This window comes from Diceros bicornis, chromosome 20 (assembly GCF_020826845.1).
Source record: "Diceros bicornis minor isolate mBicDic1 chromosome 20, mDicBic1.mat.cur, whole genome shotgun sequence".
NCBI classification, from domain to species: Eukaryota; Metazoa; Chordata; class Mammalia; order Perissodactyla; family Rhinocerotidae; genus Diceros; species Diceros bicornis.
This window is the reverse complement of record NC_080759.1, coordinates 22738197-22761002: the sequence shown is the minus strand read 5'-3', so window position 1 is coordinate 22761002 and position 22806 is coordinate 22738197. Positions and strand designations below refer to the sequence as shown.

The 22806-nt window shown below is 38.4% G+C and overlaps 1 long non-coding RNA gene across 2 annotated transcripts in view; it reads right to left on the bottom strand.

The window, feature by feature from the left end:
- Nucleotides 1-22806, bottom strand: part of LOC131419193 (uncharacterized) — a 132218-nt gene that overhangs the window by 46831 nt on the left and 62581 nt on the right. Inside the window, exon 3 of one of the 2 annotated variants that reach the window (XR_009223169.1) lies at nt 18456-19528. The exons of the other annotated variant lie outside the window; for it this stretch is intronic. This is a non-coding gene — a long non-coding RNA (uncharacterized LOC131419193). Of the gene's footprint in view, nt 1-18455; nt 19529-22806 lie in introns of those variants that run through there. 2 annotated transcript variants of the gene reach the window in all.

The following is a 22806-nucleotide window of genomic DNA, read 5'->3' as shown; positions in this document are numbered from 1 at the left end:
TCACTTCAACATCCAATTACAGGCTCACATTAGAATTCAGCTCTAGGCACAATACTTACTAAGGCACAAAGACCTGTTACTCTTTCCCAGTCTCAGGAATTGGGACTAATGTTACAATTTTACCATAGCCAGAAATCAGTCAACTTAGATTAATGCATTAAACAAATCAACCAATAAATTTCAACAATTCTTTCTTTGTTATTTTTTTAGATCTGCAATAGCATTGGGATTCAGTTTTACTTCATTAGGCATATGTGGGTGCATCTAGCTGAGTATTTCTTGAGGAAACTACCAATAACATCCTTTTGCTACAACACCACTTGTTAAACATTCTTATAAAAATTGTCAGTACTGCCATATGTTTTTGAGATAGACAAGCCTAGAGAAACTTTAAGTTTCTGTGTACATGAATTTACTGGTTTCAATTAAATTATTTAAATTTCCATTTATTTAGATGACAGAGCAACTAACTAAAGCCTAGAGGAGAAGCTCTCAGTGGAACCACATATAGAATTTGAGTATTAATGGCAAAGCCCAAAGTTTATAGAAATCTCAAATCATAACTTCAGCTCACGCTCATTATGGAAATCCTGCATTTTTCTCACACCTCTGCATTTCTAGCTATCTTAAGACTGAACATGGAAGTGCTCAAATACCAAAGGCATGACTCTTTTATGTTATTTATGGCCTGGCCAGGGCAGGAAGTATCAGAAACCTCAGGAGGATTCCCTCCCTCATGTTATTTTCGGCTCCATGTTTCGTGTTTTTAGAGGTCTGCATAGTTCAGAGGTCTTTCTCAAAAGCAAATGAACCTGAATCTTTTTCAAAAGCAAGTCCAACATCCTCATAGTTGTATCCTCTAAATTTTGTAAGAGCTAGGAGGAATGTATCTCAGAAAGCTAACTATTTCCTGACCTGAAAACTAGATTCAATAAAAAGCAAAAGGTTCCCATATATTTAAAAGGTTTAATCTAAATCTTACTCAAAATAATCACACAACTCTCATATCTAGGAATAAGCCCAAGGACCCAAGTTGGATACAGAGCATACAACTCAATACACTTATCTCTATTCCTCTTTGTCTAATAGCAGTTTTCTTTGATTCCATTAAAAACACCAAGTCATAAAGTTTTCAATGAAAGGAGGCTATGGAAGAGTGGAACCAGGTTTCACCATCAGAAATCATAGAGGCACAACAACAATAAGTCAGCAAAGGGATAATAAGTTACAGTAATTCTAACCAAGACCACTGCTGGCATAGGTCTCCCTCTGTGGAGGGATATATGGAAAAGGCACCTCCCCCAGGAAAGACACATTGGAAAAAGGATGCTCCTTCCTACAGGAAAATGCATTTGCATCCTAGGGCATGTGACGTTGTGGGTGGAGCATAGGCTGCAGAATTCTGCCCCCATCTCCCCCTCTGATACTATCTTTGTACATACTCAAATACACAACCATAATGCAGGCTCTGCTTTTTATGCACAGCCCTGACTATTGTCATAGTTCATAAACCCAAAGCCTAAAACAAGTCAGTAGGTGCTGGATTTAAGTATTGCTCTCATTGTAAGTCTTCCATTTTATGTTCATTGGGAGGTCAGGAACTCAAAAGGTGTTTTCTACTGATAGGATCTGTATTCTCTTATTCTTATGAAGTAGGAAGCAACAGAAAGGAGAAGAGAGTATAAAAGGAACAGAATAGCACTTGTTTATGTAGGATTAGTAGAGACTACATGAATTTTGTGGACCAAATGCCACTTTTTCAGGTATATTGAATTTCATAAACTATTTACAATGCTGACAACTAATAAAACTCTCACAAAATGACCTGGTGTTTGTCAAAATTGAGGATATATGGCTTTTCAAAAAAATGAAGACAGCAATATTTTTGTCACGTATATTATCGAGGACAGAATCACACTGCATTATGTAAGAACTTCATCTGGCTTTGGCCCAGCAAGAGTTACCATACTCTTCTCTGTTCACTGCTCTGACTCAGGTTGTTTACTGATAGATAGTTAGCTATTGAATGTTGAAGGGCATGTAAACTGTTGTGTCAAACCTCTCCGATAACAGATTGACAGATGAAATGGTGCACTGGGTTAAAAAATACATTATTTTGTGACCAGAATACAAATGGAAAAGATATAAATCAACTACACTCTTAGTTTGCCTACAAGTTGGATCATTGCCATTCATGTTTAGAGGGCAAGTACTGCCTAATACACTCAAGCTACAATGCTCATTTGCTCAAGAGCATCCCTTCCCTGGTATAGGGTGTTCTAGCAATACTTAACTTGACAACAATGTTATAGAAAAATCTGGAGACCCATTTCATAGTATATTTCATCTTTAATACCAATGTAGTACAAGAGAATAAACCTGTATAGTTTATTGGGTTCTACCCCCTTCACTATTATAGATTAAGGTTGCCAGACTTAGCAAATAGAAATACAATCCATCCAGGTTAAATTTGGATTCCAGATAAACAACAAATAATTTTTAGCATAGGAATGTCCCATGCAATATTTAAGCAATAATTTTTTTAGAATAAGCATGTCCCAAATATTGCATAGGACATACTTATTCTAAAAAATTACTTGTTGTTTATCTGGAATCCAAATTTAACTAGGCATTCTATATTTTATCTGGCAACTCTACTCGTAGACATCCATTCCTTGAACACTAGCTAGTGTATTAATGAATCTTTAATTATGTGACTTCCAGAATAAACTTATATTTCAGGTAAATACTTTGACAAATGAAACGAATCTCTGTAGACCAAGACACAATTGGACCAGACACAATTCATCTAACCATGCCATCTAATACTATGTTAGCTCTTTTGGCACCTGAACAGCAGTCTTGATTCATTGAACTTCTCAGTCGATTAAACATCCTAGGTCTCAGGAATTACTGTTGCCCAGGCTCCCACATCTTGTCATTGTGTAGCAGATTTCTTTCACTCCATTGTGTCTGCTTTATAAGCCCTTTTAAACTACCCATTGTGTTAGTTCTACTCTTTGCCTTCATCTAAAATGTTAAGCAAGATAGAGCTAAATTCTGAGACTTGTGGCTCACTAGGTCAGAACTTCCTCTAGATGGGTTGACATTGATTTACTAATGACTTTCTTTAAGGGAGATGATTAACCAGTTATGAATTCTATAACAATTATATCAAGCGATTCATACTTGAGCACAAGTATATAGCACAATATATTTTAAAAATTCTTCCTCCTAATCTAGAGATACAATGGCAATGCCATCCTCTTATTTGCCAATCATAGCGCCCTATCAAATAAAAGAAGTGAGGTTTATTTAGAATTATTTGGTTTCTGCTGAAACTATAGGGCTTATGATAATTAGCATTTTGTTTTTGGGGTGTGCGTCTGTCTAGAATTTTGTCTTAGACAATCTTGTTATTCCCTAACTTCCAGCAATCTCTTTTTTTCCCAAGGGCAGATTATCTGCTAGTAACTCAGTATCATTTTCTCCCTTCTATGCTTTCAATGGAATCAGAAGGCCTAGAAATCTGGGAACCATGTTTCCCAGAATCCCTGCCAGCAATTTCCACTTTAGACACATAACAGGCATTCAGGTGAAATTTAGAAGGAGAAAAAAAAGCAGAACCCATATGTCTGGTACCCTGGAGGCTGCAGTGGGAGGCTCATGGACTTCAGCAGACATGATCTTACAGCAGCCTCTACTTATTTTCCTGAAAAGCACCCTTTTGGTGCTGGAAGCCATTTCTTACAATCTCTTCCATTTCCTGACTTCCTAAAAGCAGCAAACCAGAGATCTAGAGGTAACCTCTCCTCCCGCCCTTCCAAAAGTCTTATAAGCACCTAATTTCTGTCTTGAATTCTTTATTGCCTGAAATATGCAGGGTGGCTTCTGTTTTCCTGACTGATAAATTCCCCATTTAAAACAATGGGGGACACAATATAGCATGGTGATCAACAGCATGGGCTTCTTTCTTGTCTTTTTAGATTTTTTCCATCAGAAACTTCATTTTCCAATGAATTGAATAAAGTTATTTTTCTATTCTACTTCTATTCTATTTTCTATTCTATTTCTATTCTATTCCTACCTCAACCATAAAGCTGGAAATATAGCAGACACAGGAAAGAAATTTAGGACTGGTCAAGACTGGATGAGAGCGGGGGAAATGTCACAAACTAATTTTATTAGCAGTAATGATGAAGATACTCAGCCTTTCAAAGGCCAAAGGAAATAGGAAGAAGTCACTTTTTCTCAGAACATGGACATTTTTGACGCAGATATGGGTGAACTACTGCCAGATTCTACTTAAAATGCCAAATACACCCAGAGAATTGTAAGCCGGGTATTTCAGTGTCACTCCTGTGCTCGAGCGGCTCACTACATTCTTCTCTGGAGCATCAGACTTAAATCTTCATTCAGTGCTTGGAAAAACAAAAATTACAGGAAGTTGCAGAAGAATCGGGGCAGACAACATGACGATTGTCTGCTCTTTAATTTTACTTTCATTCTCATATTCCTGTTTCAAAAAGCAAAACGTTAAGTGAGATTTCTTGTTTTCCTTAGCAACATCTATCAGCTTTTGCATGTTAAGAAAAGAAAAACCGCACAATCTGAAGGCAAAATTGCTTCCTGAGAGACCTGAACAAAATCGCTTATTTATTTTAAAAGGCCCATGGTACATTTTGTGGTTTGGTTCTGCTGGTGTTAATTTCCTCCCTAAAAAGCACTTTCTGCTAATCTTCTTGCATATTCTGTAAAGGAAATTTTTTTTCAGAGGAGAAAAAGAATACTAAGAATCAAAGACACCAAGAAACAAACTTTATTTCTTACTATTTGGTTATTTATTATTATTCTACTCTCAAGTTAAATGAAAAATCTAGCATATTAAATTTGCTTACTTACTTTAAAATAAAAGTTGTAGTTGTTTGCGCTAAAAGATTAATATCTCCCTTTTGTGTCCATTATTCCTAAGATAGCCATGTAGAAGAATCCCATATATTCAATTTGTAACAGATATTTATTGCCTACCTACAAGATTCAAGTCATGGTCATGGTTATAGCTTCTAGATTGGTACAGATATGAATAAGCCATAATTCCTGCCTTCAAGAAGCTCAGAGTTTGTCAATCTAGGCAATAGATCTTACCGTCCCATGGTTCCTATGCCTTTTCTTCAGCAGCCTAAGAGTGAAAATATACTTATCAGCCAGAAATAAATTTTCTGACCTAAAGTCACATATATACAACGAAAGGGAACAAAATAAGCATTTGACTCTTCAAAGCTTTAGAGGCTTCCCACAAACCTCTGCTTGACCCAGCAGCAAAAATGACTAATGGAGGTAGTTAGCAAAACATGAGACATCCTGTCAGATCTTCCTTGTCAGTAAAGTTCACTACAAACTTCACAAGAATGCATGCTATTTGCTCAAGAGACCCCTGGTGTTTCCCTGGGAGTCGCTGATTGACTGGTCTGAAAGGTTCACTTCCTCCTGCCACACTAGCCAGGAGCAGATGGCCTGCTTTTCCCACACTTAGTTCAGCAGGAAGGATGCAGCAGCCAAGGGCCTTGGCCTTCATGACCAATGAACAATTCCAGGGCTCAAAACTGCCCTTCGCATTTTTATTTTCACATTCAACTTAATCCATTGCTTTCCGGCCCATTTAAGCATGTACTACAGGTTAAAGGAGCAACTTGTACTGCTCTTAGGTTTCTCCAACAGTCCTCAAGCATTTCCATGCAAAGCTGGTGGAAAATTCAAATCCACCTGGATCAAACGAGGGCCCGCCATCTCTCAGATATCACCTGTCAATGGGAGTTTGCCCACATCCCAATTTAAAGCTGCTCTCCTAGCATTTCCTGACCCCTCTCTTGCTATATTTCATTTTCCTTTATAGTATTTATTGCTTTCTAACAGACTATAAAACATCCTTTTTGTTTACTAACTGCTTGTCTCTGCCAGAATGTAAGCAGAACATGGATTTCTATGTCTCTTTTTTTTTCATTGCGGTATCCTCCCCAGCTAGATTAGTGCCTGGCCTACAGGAGTATTCAGTCAATATTTGTTCAATGACTCTTACAAATAATCTTATACTGAAAATCATTGTGGACATGTGACACGGTCTATGAATCTGAGAAAGAGTAAATAATACTGTGGACCCCTCATAAACAAATTTGTTTGAGGGAGTGATATGGTATAATGGTTGACTGCACGGCCCATGAATTCAGACTGTTGAGTTCAAGTTCCAGATTGCTGTGTTAACTCATCTAAACCTCTGTTTTTTCCGTGAAGTGAGGATGAGGATGTTATTAGTGCCTTCCCCGTAGGGTCGTTGTGAAGATTAAATGAAATATACAGTGTGTGTATGACAGCATTGTTACTATTTCTGCTTATTTCCACTTCATGCAATCGCAATATCTGGCCAGGCTATATTTACAATAGCTCTTTTCATTTTGTAGGGCAAGTATTTGACTAGGTAATCTGTCAATCATCACAATGAGTGACAGTCTCCTATTCCTCATCTTTACCTCAACTGCCAGACTGACACCCACATTCTGGGATCAGTGACCAAGTAGGAGCCCTCTTCCCTGGTGTCCTTTATAGTGTCAGAAAAGACTAGACTCTCTTTCTAGTAACCACCCCTTCCAAACCACCTCCCCCACCCAAAAAATAGTCTAGAGTTATAGACTCTCATAAACAAAAGAAATTTCTCTTGGATTTCATTGACGCCTTTTTTCCACCAACCACTGCTCTTCTCACTCTCACCCCCATGCTGGATCCCTTCTGAAATCTCCCTGGAAAGGTGGTCCTGCAGCTTCTGCTTCATCTCTTGTATTTGCCCTTTACAAAGGGGTGCGTCTCATATATGCACAGTATGTGTGGTTAGAAAGCGCTTCCTCACACTGAATTAAATCAAGCCACTGGCTTAGTTCTGACCTCCAGGGTTACACAGAGTAAGATAGCTCCACTTTCCACATCATGCTCATGGGATATTTGAAGACAACCTAGATTTCTCTTCCTCTGATGAAACATCCCTGGTCCTTGTGACTATTCCTCATATGGCAATGTTTCCAGACCCTTCTTCATCCTGCCCGCCTCCTTTAAGTGTTTTTCACTTCAACAGTGACATTTTGAATTATGATCCCTATGACATGACCCAAAACTGTAAATGTGACATGACCTGTACTGTGCCCTGGAATTCAATCATTTGGGATTTAAAATTTCAACTTCTTTAAAGGCTATGTGGGCTTGTACAGACATTTCTAGAAACTACGTCACATTGTTGGCTCAGAAGCACGGTTGTGGTCAAATAAAATCCCCAAGTCTGTTTTGTGTGAGCTGCTATCAAGCCAGGTTTCCTGGCTTCTTTGTAAACTTGAGTCAATGCTCTGTTTTCTTCAGATGGTCCAGAGATGTGCTGGACTCACACATGAGTTTCTTTTGGTAGGCTGTGTACTATGCTCCAGCTAAAGATTGCTCTTTAGAAGCCCAAGCTAGAGGTTTGGTGTCAGGAGGAGACAAACTTGAGCTACATCTGAAGGAACTAAAAGGAAAGGTGTAAGTTAGAACAAAGAACTTATTAATAATTATTCATGATCCTAAAGTGATTTTGGGAATCCTACTATATAGAAATGTAAAGTTCAAAACTTGTTCTGTCTGGTTATTCTTACCCTCAAGTCCATAAATGTACTTCGAGAAGTCAATGACTTTCCTCAAAGGCACAGAAATTTAGTGTGAATACATAGTCATGAATTTTTCTAGTGATAGCATCTATAGATTTCATCAGACTCATAAAGGGACTCATAACCAAAATAGAGATTAAGAAGCACTATCAGCCCCCTTATTTTAGAAAGGGCATATTTGAGACGGGGAGGTGTTAAAAAAAATTACCCAAGGTCACATAGCTAATAGGTAACAGAGTCTGAATATAATCAAGGTCCTCCAAATCCTAGCCCAAGCTCCCTCCATTGCCACATGTAAATGCAGGAAAGTGTGATTAAATAAAAGAAAAATATACATGTGTATGTATATTTATATATATGTAAATGAATATGTATATTTAATACATACATGCCTTAAAACTTACATTGTTCTACTTTATATTAGTACATTCAAATCTCTTATTGAAAAGGATTCTAGGTATTGCTAATTGACCACAGACATAGCTAAAAACATGGCAACTGATACAGGGTAGGAAATAATGTTTTCTCATAGATGTTATATAATAGCCTCCTTTGTGCTTCGCAACTGATGGCCTGAACATTGTAAACTTCAAAGTAAAATCTGTACTTCGAAAGATCAAAGGAATTCATACCAAAAGAGTATTTTAAAATAATCAGCTTTGTTTCACTTGTGTATATGGTACACAGTGCTGAGAACTATGAGAATAGTTACATTGTTTTAAATCAAGGGTGGATACCTTTTCTGCTGGGAAGGAGTGAATAATAATCCTGTAATATTTGTAATTTACTAATTTAACAAATTCTGTTCAACAAGAGGGTCAATTTTGTGTTTCTGAGTTTTATTCTTATGCTGGTTTAAGTTTTTAATTAATATATTAAGTTCCATTGTAAACCTCGTGTTTCTATTACCTACTTTGAAAAGCATAAGCACCAATAATAGTATTTAATGGTAATTTAAGGCATGTTGGACTTCAAAATACTAAGTTACAATATCACTTAAGTAAAAAATAGAATCATAGAAACATATAATCTTTGATTTGGGAAGGAATGGATAGATATTTGACTGTGACTTCTTGTTTCATAAACGGGGAGACTGATACCCAAAGAAATAATGTGACCCAATTAAAAATTAACAAAATTAACATCAACAAGACAATGAAAAATCAGGTTGAAGTCCAGAACTATAATAATTCTAACAATGGTAGCCTGTTTAGTCTTTCAGGGTATACCTGAAGGGATATAAGAAATCACATCATTGGCATTTATCTTATCGTAGTCTTTTATTATCTTAGTGTGGTCATAATTATCCAAGTCCTCAAAATGGGCTTTATTTCCAAAGGGCTATTCACCACAACCAGTAAATTTTTCAGCCTTTTGATGTTGACTTGCATATATGTTGAAAGTTTCTGAAATATGAATGATCTTAGATCATATGGTCAATCATAGATTATCAGCAATAGAAAGAATGTTAGAGATTGATCATCCACACCAAGGGCTCCATTTTTGCAGACATAGCAATAGAAATGCCAAACAGTCGCAATCACAGTAGAAGTGATTTAAAATCACAATAGGTGTGGCCCCACTCTCTTACTATCACTCCCAGTAATTTGTTTGGAGAATTTGTACTTCTTGTCCCCTCAAATCTGGGCTCTGAAGGAAAAGCTTCATCAAAATTTAAGCTACAGCTGCGCCCTAGTCACTTCGTACTCCAGGTTCCAAGACACCAGCAAGCAAGAAAAGAGGTCATCATCCTGCAGGGGTATTTAATCCCAATCATCAAGAGCTGCTATTACACAGTGAGTGCACGAAAGAATGTGTTTATCACCCAGCCGATTCACCTGGACATCTCTTAGTACTCCCTTGTGCAATTCTGATGACAAATGGACAAGTGCATCAGCAATGGCCTGAAAAGAGCATGCTGACCTGGGGTTCAGACCTTTCAGGGATGAGGGTCTGGGCCACCCTACCAGTTAATCCACCTAGACCAGCAGAAATGCAAGCCGAGGATGAGAAGAATCTAGAATGAATAGTAGAGGGGGGAAAAGGCGAGTATCAGTTGGGGCCTCACGATCAGCTGCAATGGCAGAGGCATTAACCAGAATCCCAAAAGAAGTGTTCTCAGAATTTATGTGAACCAGGTCTATCTGAGCAGCTCAAGAGGTAGTTCACCACCATGTGGTTCACCATGGTGAACCACATAGATTACTCTTGAAGACTGAAGTGCTCATTTCTCGTTTCTCAAACTGCAAACTGCTGAGTCCCTCTCCAGAGTGTGCCCTTAACAGAAGACACCCACCTTGCCCAGGGTGATTGCCCCTTCTCAAGGGCAGCACATATTCAACAAGGGTTCATGCAGGAGTACGAACAACTGGTCTCCCCATTACCCAAGTCAGAACTACTCTTCAGAGTTATCCCAGCTCCAGAGTGCCCCGTGGGATTGACTGAGGCCCTTGCTGAGCCCTCATTGCAGTCCACTGCTTCCTCTGCCCTATCCCACTTAATTTATTCCTACTGATCCTGACTCTACTCCCCACTAAACCTTCTTTCTGGGGAAACTAACTTTCAATAGTCACCCAGCTGGTTAATACCAGAAATAAATACAGGTTGCCTGATGCCCAGGCAAGTCAACACAAGGCCCTTCTCACTTTATGATTGCTCTAAATTGAATCGAAAATCTGGAATTTTGTTCTCATGCATACGATAGGAGGCTCCTCACAGTATAATTTTATCAGAGATCTGAGGAACCTGAATATCTCAGACAGATGAATGTTCAGCACACGCTGACCACTCCTGGTAGAAAAGAAGAGCGTGGTAGAGGATCCTATACATCGGACATGAGGGGCTATTGAGAGAGAAGCAGCAAGGACATGAGGACATCCACACGGAGCAAATAACCCTCACCAGGCTTCATCATCCCCTTTGGAATGATGGAAATTTGATTGAAATTGATAAAGTTAAGGGGTCTACTTTTGAATAAATTTATTTAAAAACCTCAGATAAAGTGCTTAATTTCCTAATGAGTGTGTTTACTCTTATGTTCAGTTAAAACACACACCAAAATATCTGGAACATACATTGGTAAGATTGTTTTCACTTATTTTGAACAACAAAAGTGTGTCTTAATTTAACACAGGAATCAAAGGATCTGAGATGTTAGATGTTCATCTTTTTCAAGTATTTCCTGTCATAAAGTTCCTCTAATACATTGAAGCATATTACATTTGATGCTTAGTTGAGCAGGGTTCTTCAAGAGTTTTGATAATAATGTAGTGACCACTTCCAATAAATAGTTGACCCTGTTTTAATGAGATATAAGAATAAAGTGGGATATTTTAAATAAAGAATAATAACTTAAACCTCTCTGAATACTCAATAACAACTCTCCACTTCTCCATCTGACATTTTTTGCACTCAGTGACAAAGCCCTAGACCCACTGGACAATTAATAAGTATTTGAGAACTTATTTGGAAATGATCGATTTTCTTCTTTTCCCATATTTTCTCTTGCAAACAGATCCATTAAGTTTAGGCAGATGAACTAGGGAAAATCCAGAGATGAATGTAAAGAAAAATTAAGCTATTAGTCCTTTTTCACCTGAGCTGGAAAAGTAAAACATGGATTTGAAATATTTTCTCTTTCATTCATAGAACAAGTCACGATTCTGAGGGTCCCAGACCCAAAAGTGTACTGATGGAGACAAGATGTAGCTGACTGAAAAAGTCAAATATTTTAATCCTATGCAATGTCAGTCCATACAGACACATGTTTCTTCTCCTGTTCTCTTGCCCCAACCAAAATCACTATACATTGAGGAGTTAAACTAGAGAGAAAGAGGCTGGTGACATGCAGGAGTGAGAGACGAGGGTGGAGCCTGTGTAACAATACAAATATGCAGCCTGAAAACTTTTAAACTTTAATGTAAGTCAATGGAGCTCATCATCAACCTGCATACTATGAATACCTGAATATTACAAAAGGAGAAGGAGAAGTTTTCAACTTAGTGCTTTTTCAGGATAGAAGTGTGAGCAAAGTGTCTATCTTATATACCTGTATGTTTGGGGCAGAAAGGTGGTTTATCAGAAGGAAATGAAATGGAGAGGCGGAAGGAAAAATACAAGCGTAGGCAATAGAGCCATTTAAAGAATTGGTTGAGTGTGATGCTTAATTTTATTTGTCAACTTGACTGGTCCAAGAGGTGCCCAGATTTTGGTTAAATGGTATTCTAGGTGTCTCTGTGAGGGTGTTTCTGGATCAGATTAACATTTGAATTGGTAGACTGAGTAAAGCAGATGGCCCTCCTCAATGTGGGTGGGTCTCATCCAATCCACTGGAGGCCTGAATAGAACATAAAGGAGTAAGGGAGAATTTGCTCCCTCTCTGCCTCACTGTCTTTGAGTTGAGACACCAGTCTTCTCCTGCCCTCGGATTCAGACTCAGACTGGAACTTACAACAGTAGCTCTTCTGCTTCTCAGGCCTTCAGACTGGGACTGGATCTACATTATTGGCTCTCTTGGATCTGGTCTGGACTTAGCCTCCATAATCATGTGAACCACGAGTTGCTTACAATAGATCTTTATCTATATCTATAACTCTATATATGTATGTGTATATATACACATATATAAGAACTTCTTGTATATATATATGTAAATTATATGCATAATGCATATATACATATAAAATGTGTTAAATGTTTAAACAGAGCCAATAGGAGATATATACATATACACATATGGCTCCTATTGGCTCTGTTTCTCTGAAGAACCCTGACTAATACACTGAGGGAACAGGAAGGAGAGAGAAAGAGGTGATCCAGGATGGAGGGTCTGAAATACAAGAGGCAGGGAACCCGTTACAATAAAGGCCAGTACCCAAGCAAACCAGTGAGCAGATGCTCCTGAGCTCACAGGAGTATAACCCTACCAAAACCAAAACCCATGTGGTCCAGGCCAACACAGGGATTGTCTTTACTCAAGCATGAGCAAAATGGGAATTCCAATCTTTATTTGCATCTTTCAGAAACATTTAAAGAGATTCTAGTGCCTTGTACATTCATAGCAGTTCTTATTAACTCTCTGGTCCTCACCTTTCTTTAGTCCTCAGTAATTCTCAGCTGCTTCACATTCTTCCTGCCCAGACAAATTCAATATATCTTATTACCTGATTACCAATCACCTCTGAACAATGCCTTCCTCTGTGAAATACTACTCACCCAACCTGCTCAACACTAGGTGTTGTTTTTCTTAGGAGAATCTACCCACTTTAATTTGTCCTTTCCCTCTTCAAGGCCAGCGGTGTAGGGGGGAGGAAGGATCTTGTAAATCTCTTATTATTAGTAATTTTGTCTCCTCATACTAGTTTTAATCAAGGTTGTCTAGGGGGCTCTAAGAAGATCGGACCTTATTTCTTTTGAGAAACCCTTATCAACCAGGCTCAATTAAGCCCTACTGGCCTAAGGCATCCATTGTATATAATGAATTAACTTATCTCCTATGAATCTCGAATTGTACCAACTACTTCCATCCTTGAAATAATTGAGAAAATAGTCACTCGAATCATTTTCTGTACTGCTTAATTCTCTTATGGCAGCTTAAGGTTAAGGTAATAGTGGTTATGGTTAAAAGCAATAGCTTCTCTACAAGACCCATACCATCAGGAGCTATGACTCTCAGGACTACTTCTCACACTCCTGAGCACTGGCATAGTGCAGAGCATTCAATAAAGATTTGTTGAACTGATGAATGAATGACTCAGTACTGGTGGTTCCATCCGGATAAACCTAAGCCCTAAAAGTCAGGGTCCTAAAACAGCAGAGAGCACCTGACAAGGATGCATTTGTACTTTAACCTGTGCCTAGAATTTTATTAGTGACACCTTGCTTGTATTAAACCATAATTACATCATTTTTCGTCATTCCCTTTATCTGCAGAAGGGTTTAGTTGTGTACCTGGACAGTATGAGCCAGAGCACAGTGCACCATATCAGACAAAGGACACTTTTTAGAGAATAGAGCAAGAGAAAAACCCAAACCCAGTGGCTTGCTTTTGATATATACTTGTCCTGTTTTTACCCTAGAACCTACCACACTGCAGGGGAGGCAAGGCCAGTGCTTGGTATTATGACATTTCTAAACCAACCACTGCTTACTGTTTAACCCCAGCCATCAACAGCTTCCAGCAAAACTTCCTGTTGTTTCATCTGTCAGATGTGGTCCGAAAAGAGCAAGGTGGGGAGTCAGGGTGGGCCATGTTCTACTTCTCATCTCTGATAAATAGGGCTCCATCTCCATACAGCATGAGGTGTTATGTAAAACAAACTGTGATGGAACTGTCCAGGAGTTGCTGCAATCTTCTAACTTTCAGGATTTTGCAAAGTTCTTTCACCATATTTTGAAGTCAAGGCAATAAATATTCTTTCCTTCTTCTTCTGCTCCTCTGTTCCAACTGGCTTGTGGATTCTTGAACCTTCACGATAACAGACTTGCAAGAGGTGGCACACCTGGGTTCTTGATCAGATTCAACAAGATCAGTAATTACAGAAACAGAACATTAAATAAAAGGAAGGGCATACACAATGGGATCCTGGAAGGCAGCCAGTCCCTCAGCCTTCAATCAGTGCTTACCATAGCATAACGCCAATAACTAGACACAGGTGGAGGACAAAAGGCCCAAGCTGCCCAGAAGAGACCCCAAGCAGCTGCTATCCTGTAAGTTCAAGTAGGGGGATGTATTCAGACTTTCCGGAAAGTTCCACTTCTGTGTGGGGGAAAAAAACACATATCGTTCTTTTCAAAAAGTGGAATAGACTACAGCTTAACAAATGAGTTCCAGCTGTTTAAAATTAAACTGCTGAAAGAAATTCCATATAAGAACATTCCCCAGGACTATAGCATGTTCATTAAATTAGGACCTGGATGATTCATTCACTTAAGACACTGGCCTCTCCAAAGTAAAGCCTGAGATAGCTAAGTAAGCGTTGATAAGCGTATTGGTTGTAACGATGCTGTCTCCATTACTCAAATTGCCTACTTTACTTACTTTTAAAGTTGTATATTTTTTTAAAAACAAGATGCTTGCCACTCAGAAGACATTGACCTATTTGACTCCTGAGAAAGCAACAAAGTGTAACCTGGAAGAATTCTGCACTAGGATGCAAGAAACCTGGGTGATAATCTCTATTTTACCACCTGTCAGTCACATGACCTTGGGCGACTCTCTTCACCTCAGTTGTCCAACTATAATATGGAGATGATGTGTATGATGATGGAACATCATGGTTGCTTGAAGTCCCTCCTAGCATTCAAACTGATAATTCCACGACTTTCCTGGTATGGATTCTTGGGTTTTTTTCCCCTGAGGAAGAGTTGCCCTGAGCTAACATCTGTTGCCAATCTTCGTCTTTTTTTTTGCTTGAGGAAGATTAGCCCTAAGCTCACATCTGTGCCAATCTTCGTCTACTTTATATGTGGAACACCTCCACAGCATGGCTGGTAAGTGGAGTAGGTCCATGTCTGGGATACAAAATCGGGGACCAGGGCCGCCAAAGCGGAACGCGCAGAACTTTAACCACTCGGTCACAGGGCTGGGCCCTGGATTGTATTTTTAATGTATGTCTTAAAATCAAACATAGGTATGTATAACTTGGCCCCTTAAATTGGTGGGGGTTTTATCCAAGATGTGCCTTATGCTTCTTCCTAGGCCTTCTTCATGCCTCCTTAATGTGATAAAGATCCTAATGTGACAAGATCCTTTCTGGTTTCTCTTTTCTGGTCTTACAGTCTGCTCTTATGGGAATGTTGGTCCCTTCTAGTTACAAAACCTACTACTCTTGTGTCATTCTTTGACATACCAATTCAGATTATGGTAATTCAGATTATTTCAGAAGATAATTCAAACATACTGGTATTTTTGTAAGTTCTACTGTCAGATGTTATACAAAATGATGCAAATATTATATGTTAAATACTAGTAGTTAGATATTCAGTGCATAAAAACTCCATAAGTTATTTAAAGTGCACACAGCCCCTCCTTAACAGAGTGACTAAAAGATATTTCTTTTTTGAAAAATTTCCATGTCAAATGACTAGGGACTCTACAACCTAGAGACCCAGGGTAAATCTAGAACCCACAAATAAGTCTTTGTTGTTCTTTTGTCCCTGTTTATCCTTAAAAAAAAGACCCCTCCATCATCTAAGGCTATGCTTCTTAAACAAAAATAAACAGAAATGCATAGAGGTACATGTTGACAAATAGTAAGTCTGATGCATCTTCCTAGAACATCTGTTTTAAGATTTTTTAAAAGTTTGTATGATTTTCTAAAATAAAACAGGAGACACAAAATAATTCTCAAATCCTATACACTGCTTGAGAGTATGCTCCCAAACTCAACTTCCCGACAGATTGAAGATATCCATTCTTACTTCTCTGCCATTTAGGGACACTTCAATGGACACTTCAATGTCCCATTTAGAGACACTTCAATGGACACTTCAGGTGAATAGACCTCAAGAAATCTGAAAGTGTCTCTTCTTTGAAATACAAAAAGACCTACATAATAGAAAATATACATATATCCATTTTCTTCAACAATATAGATAACTTGCATTCTAAGTTTATGTCTGAGTGTACACAGTTGCCCCTCTGTATCTGCAGATGGGGAACCCATGAATATGGAGGGCCCACCAAGGGTCTTGAACATCCCCAGATTTTGACATTCACAGGGGGGTTCTGGAACCAATCCCCCGCAGATAACAAGGGAAGACTATATTTTGAAGTTCTTGGAGGTTTCTTTGCCATCGACGTTTTTGCTGCCTGCTCACTTGTGCTGTTGCTCACCCTTTGATACCTTCCCAATGCACCATTTCAGTCTTAGAAGGGTGCCCTGATTCTGAAAAGAGGCTAAATGTTTCTTATCCAATATTTTCCATCTTTGCCAAATCAATCATCATTATTTTGTGGAAAATGCTACCCAAGTTTTGCCCTGCGCTACAGCAATATCAATTAACACTATTTATAAAATGTATGATTTGCTTCAGGTTTAATTTTGTGAAAATGAAATAGGCAAAGATTTCAAATCTTTCTGTAGTTGTAACAATAAAAAAGAAAATTATATATCTCTTGCTTTCACACACACACACACACACACAGAATAATTCTTAGAACAAATAAAAAAATGATCCTGAAGTAGACAACGTTCCTGAAGAGAATGGAGTAAGAAGGTAAATATCACTAGGAATTTGGCCCCCTCCCTCATTGTCTACCTTCTGTCATAAAAGAACTAGCTTTCTCTAAAAAATATTTTTTCACAGAATGCTGGAGAAGGTCTGGTTTCCTTTTCGCTTGTCTCTCTTCCATATCAATAAAGCTTGGTTCACAGACTTTACATGGCCTGTTCTTTGTTTGGAAAATAACTCTGGCACACTAGGTGTGGAGAGGAGAGAGACCAGAAAACAGAGCCAGCTTCACTCTGAGTCAGAGACTGAAGAAAGGACTGTGGGAAAACAGAGCCAGCCTCCAGGGCCTTCCTATCTGACCGCTCTTCCAAGCCTCTCCTTTATCCCACAGGAAGGAGGGGGCCGAGCCCTGTTGCCACCAGAGAAGATCAATCAGGATCCCTTTGGGCAGGGACAGCCACATACCCCAGCTTGCCAAAGACAAAAGATGGATTTCAAAGGGACAGATATGGCGAGTCACCAGTAAATCAATCCACATGTTGTTTTTTTACAGGGAAGATCGCTGAATTTTTTTTTTATTAGAAAACTACTACATGCTTATACAAAATTCAGATGACACATAAAAGCACAAGGAAGAAAGAATGAGAAAATCATCTGAAATAGGCATATAATTTCTTGAGAATCTACGATGTGCCTGGCATTGTGTAAAACGCTAGTAGTAGTAATAAAGACACTGCTAGTAGTAACAAAGACACATAAGCTGCTCTCAAGGAGTTTATAATCTGGTGGAACCATGGTTTGAGGCAGTCTCAAATAGGAAGACAAAGGAGACCACTAGACTTATGTATTTAAGCCCTCAGGGTGTTTGTCGAGTCAACAAAGGGTTGGCTGAATGCCAACGAAGAGAGGGCACTCTGGGCAGCTTCTCTTACTCCTCTCAAGGAGGACAAAGACTTATAGAAGACCATGCTGAGGAGAGAGGGCACACCAGGCCCTCTCCCATTTATCTATTTTTTTAAATGACATTGAGGAAACATTGAAGCAGCACCAACTCTGAGTTCAAATAATGGCTCTGCCGCACACAGCGGTGTGACTTTCAACAAATCTGTTGAATTGTCTGAGCCGGATTATTTAAAGCAAGCATAATAATCTCCACCTCACAGGATTGTTGTAACACATATTAACTCATTTAATCCTCATAACAACTCTATGATGTAGGTAGTTTATTACCACAGTTCTATGTTATGAGGAAACTGAGGCATAGAAAAATCTTTGTAACTGGCACAAGGTTACATATGAAGTAAGTAGTGGAGCAGGATTTGAACCCAGGCAGCCAAGCTCCAGTACATTCTCTGTCCTCCGTAGTAGTTCATCACTACTGCCTCATGCATCAACTCTGAATTTAGTAAAAGCCCAGTCACCACCAATCAAATCATAGTTTGGTGAAGACAGAAGGACTGATTTTTTAGAGCCTGGGGACATGGCACTAAAGAACAGATTTTATAAAATCTTAAACAGAGTAATAATAATAATAGCAGATGTGCTTATCGGGTAAAAGGCATTATACCAAGTAATGTAGGTAGAGGGGGTGCACGTGTGTATGTGTGTATAAATGATTTCATTTAATGTTCTCAATAACTTGCCAGTTATGACTTACTCTCATCATACTCACTCATTCTACAAATGTGGCAATTGGCCTCTAAGGGTTTTAGCAATTTTCTGAAGTCACAAAGCTAAAACTCTGTACCGCTGAAATTAGGATTGTGGTCTGTGTGACCAGATTCTCAACTCTTAGCATAAATTTGTCGAGTCAAAACGGCAGGCAGGTACAATGAAAAGAAGAATAAATACAGGAAAGAAATGAAAACTCATAGATCATCTCCCCTACAATGCGTGATAGTATCTGATAGTGACACCATGGAATGCCTGGGTGCTGATCCTAAGTCAGCCATTAATGAACTACACGGCGATGAGCAAATCACTCAGTGTCTGTGCTTTGGTTTCTCCATCTATCAAATGAGCAGGGTGTAATAGGTCACTGGTTCCTAATCGCTTAGTGATCATAAACCACTCTCATGAATTCAGTGAACTCTCCCTCCAGAAAAATGCATACATATACATAAGACATATATCTCTGCACTCAATTCAATAGTGACATCATATTATACATTAATTGCCAGGCTTTGCCACTGAAATGTAACATCCATGAGGGCAAGGGACTTAGCCTTTTTCACATCTATATCCCAGTTACCATAACAGCTCTTGGCACATCATAGGCTCCCCAAAACTATCAATTGAATGACTAGATAGATTAGGGCTTCTGGTTTCCTTGAAGTCAACCCATATTAACCCAGGTGAAGAAACCTTAGATGAAATTACTTCCAAGGTCATTTTTGGTTCTGAAAGATTAAGGTTGCGTCACATGAAGTTGCCAATACTCCACTGCCTCTGACCACAAAATGGCAATTTCATGTGCTTCAACCTGATCCATTAACTTACAGTTTCATTCACTTGTCTAACAGTGAGTGTGTGCACATGCGCTTTGATACCCGGCGCTAACATTTTAGTACTAATCATGTTTATCTGTGACAGTTGTTACTCACCTTGCATTTACCACAGGATGAAACCTAGGTGAGCTGATAAACGTGGACTATTTCCTGCTTCTTATAAACTGCCTGTGAATGCAAACAGAGCCCATTTCTGTTTAAGGTACAACTCGGCTGTAGTTTCTCCTTAAATTACACAATTTGAAATTTATCAGCACTTATATAATTCCAAATGCTTTCTTAATGAGGTAGCAACTAAAGAGGTTAAGACTGGATTTAATATAAATAAGTCAGACTTCTGGAATAATTGTTAAAACAAGAACATAGTGTGCTCAACCAGAAGCAAAGCTTTCAAAATGCATACCAAGTATAAACTTTGGGCTAGTTAAAGTGTAGAATAGCTATTCCATTGTGTGACTTCTGTATTTGATCATAAAACTTTGTGTTTAGCATTTATTCAGCATTCCAGGTGTCCTATAGCATCCAGTATCCACTCTTCAAGAGTTGTGCATTATGAATTTTTAAAAGCCTCTAGAGATACCTACTTGTAGAAAACTCTTGATAGTCAAAATAAAAAAAATATTGCTGAAACAAATAGAATACACTTTTAGGAGTTAACTTGATGCAGTGTAACTATTATGACAATATTTCTGAAATATACTATGGAATATGTTGCCTAATTAAGTCTTACCTATTACTTATCAATGGCAATGGCAACTTACTTGGATTTGTGAGAAAAATAAAATGGCATCATATGAAAGTTCTGTGTGCTAAAACCACTCCTGCCTCTTTTTAACCATAAAGATTTAACAGCAGTGTTTCAATCAGACCTCCACCAGCGCCAGCTAAACTTCCTTTTTGCCTTCTCTAAAAGAAAGAATGTTTCTGTTAAGATGGGTTGAGATCAGGTCAGGTAGAATTAAGATTAAAAGCACAAACCAAAGAAGCTTCCTGCAGAAAGGGTGAAACCTAGCAGAAGTTCAGCACATGGCAATCAATGCCTGCTAATTAAAAGCAGAATAGAAGCAATGTGATATGAATATTATCACGTTTAGCATGTATTCCCCTAAACGATTCCTACTGTCTGCTATATCCGCTAGGAAGTCCAAAGTGGAGAAAAAACAAGTAAAAGGTTTTTTGTCTTACTTTCCTGGCTGCATTTTTTAAATATTTGGCTTGCCCATTGCTGGTTGAAGGTATCCAAAAAAATGATAGAATTGGATGAAAGAAATGAATATCTGAATCCTAAAGCAGTTCAAATTCCTGAATGGGGTGTGTGTGTGTGTGTATGTGTGTGTGGTAAGGGAGGGAGTACTAAAACAAAAGCAACAAACATTGAAGGCAAAAAATTAAAGATACTTATTCCTCAATTGAACTGGAAAATAGCAAATTTATCACTATTATGAAAAGGTACTGAACAAAAAGGAAAAGGAAAAACACAGAAATTGGATCATCTAACCCAGAACTACCAAACTTTGCAGACCTCCTATCATTCAGTGATGGGGAAGCAAATCTGAATCCACTTTCTAGAAAACAGATTTTGTCAGCACACCGCACAACCGTTCAAGATAGTTCTTTCTGAATACAACATTATCACCATGTAGACTTAAACAACCATACTCCAGGAACTTTTAGAGGGAATGAGATGATCAGGGGTAAAAAAGGATGGAAACTAGATCTACTTGTAAGAAAAACAGTAGGGGGAAACTTGAAACTATTGGATACAATGAAGTTTGAGAATTCTTTGTTAATTTTAATGATTCGTTCTATACATATTTACCTCTTTTTATCACTGATCAGGTAGTTGTCTATACCCAATAAGGGTAAATGCAATTATTATATTCAGAATTTAATGCTATATTTCCCCCAAAGAAATGCCTTTCATAGTAGTGAGTAGAGTTCAGACTGTAAAATTAACTACTTTTACAGAGTATGTGATACCAAGTGTTTTGAAAACCAGTGGCCCAGAATTCCTTTCTAACCTCTACTCCCACTTCTCTCTGATCTCCTTAAGTCATAGAAAATTCTGGAGAAATACAATAAAATTATTTTCTTTAATATAAACATTAAAAATAATTTAAAAAATAAAAAGGAGAAGGAAGAGGAGGAAGAGAGACAGAGAGGAGATTTTTTTCCTCCCTGGAGAGAGCCACAAGCCCCATGAAGTTCTGCTTTTGTGAGGTCATGTGTGAGAAGGGAGAGAAAGTGTGAGAAAACCCAACATTTGCAGAATCGGAAGCCAGAGCCAGAGCGCATCTGGCACAGTGATGTCCCTCCTCATTATCTTATCTGCCCATATGAAAGGAAGCAGAAACAAAGCTCTGGGTCTCTCCCTAATCAGTGGGCAGAAAACCAGCTGTAAAGGAGGAAAGAAACAATTACCCCAAAGGAAGATTTGAAAACAGATGTTTCATTGAGAGAAAGATTACTGATCAATACATTTACTTACAGTTTACATTAAAAAAATAATAATAATATCTCAAAAGTATCACAGAAAGCAAGGGAGAGAGGAAAGTATACTAAAACGTAAGAAACAATTATCATAGGCAAAAAAATAAAAATTGAATATGCTTATTCCTCAATTGAACAAATGAATGGCAAAATTGCAAAGAGATACTGAATAAAAGGGGAAAAAACACAGAAATAAAAAATAAATAAAATATTAAATAAAGCACCATTAAGTATTTTCCTTACAGTCAGATGGGAAACACTATAAGGAGGTAAAGGGGAGGAAAATTATCCTCTACCTACTCTGGGTCCTTTCTGGCTGGGCTACAAATTAAATTGCCATGAGACAGAATAACAGGAGACAATCAAACAAAGCTTTATGACATGTATACATGGGAGAGACCCAGGAATAACTGGGTAACTGAACAAAATGGCAGAGGTTCTCATCTTAAATACTATGTTCAGGTAAAGACAAAGGAGGATGTTGGGGGTGGGAGGAGTCAGACATGGGAGATTACCAGAAAAGCACAGTAAACAAGAATAAGGTTAATATGCAGATTTAACTCCTTGCCTTCCACAATGATAAGAATTTCTAGGGATAAGGTCATCTCCCCTTCTTCCTGGTACACAGAGGGAGATACCTTTACAAATGGAGATTTCCCTTATAAATGTAAATATCTCTTAGAAAGGATCACTTCTACTTTTACTTGGTTTTCAGAGCTTTGATAAGAATGAGCTTAGCAAGGACCCTCCCAGTCTACCCATATCCAGAGTTACCTGTGGTGATGGCTTGTCTTGGGGACAAGCCTTCTATCTTAAATTCTTTTAGGCAGTTATTGCGGGGGAGGTCAAAGTTTCTTTCTGAGTCTTCTGAGCCTTTATTGTCTTCAACTTGAAATAATCCACACACCAGAGTGGCACATCTTGGGGCGGCCTGCCCTGAACCCCGTCAGAGGAAA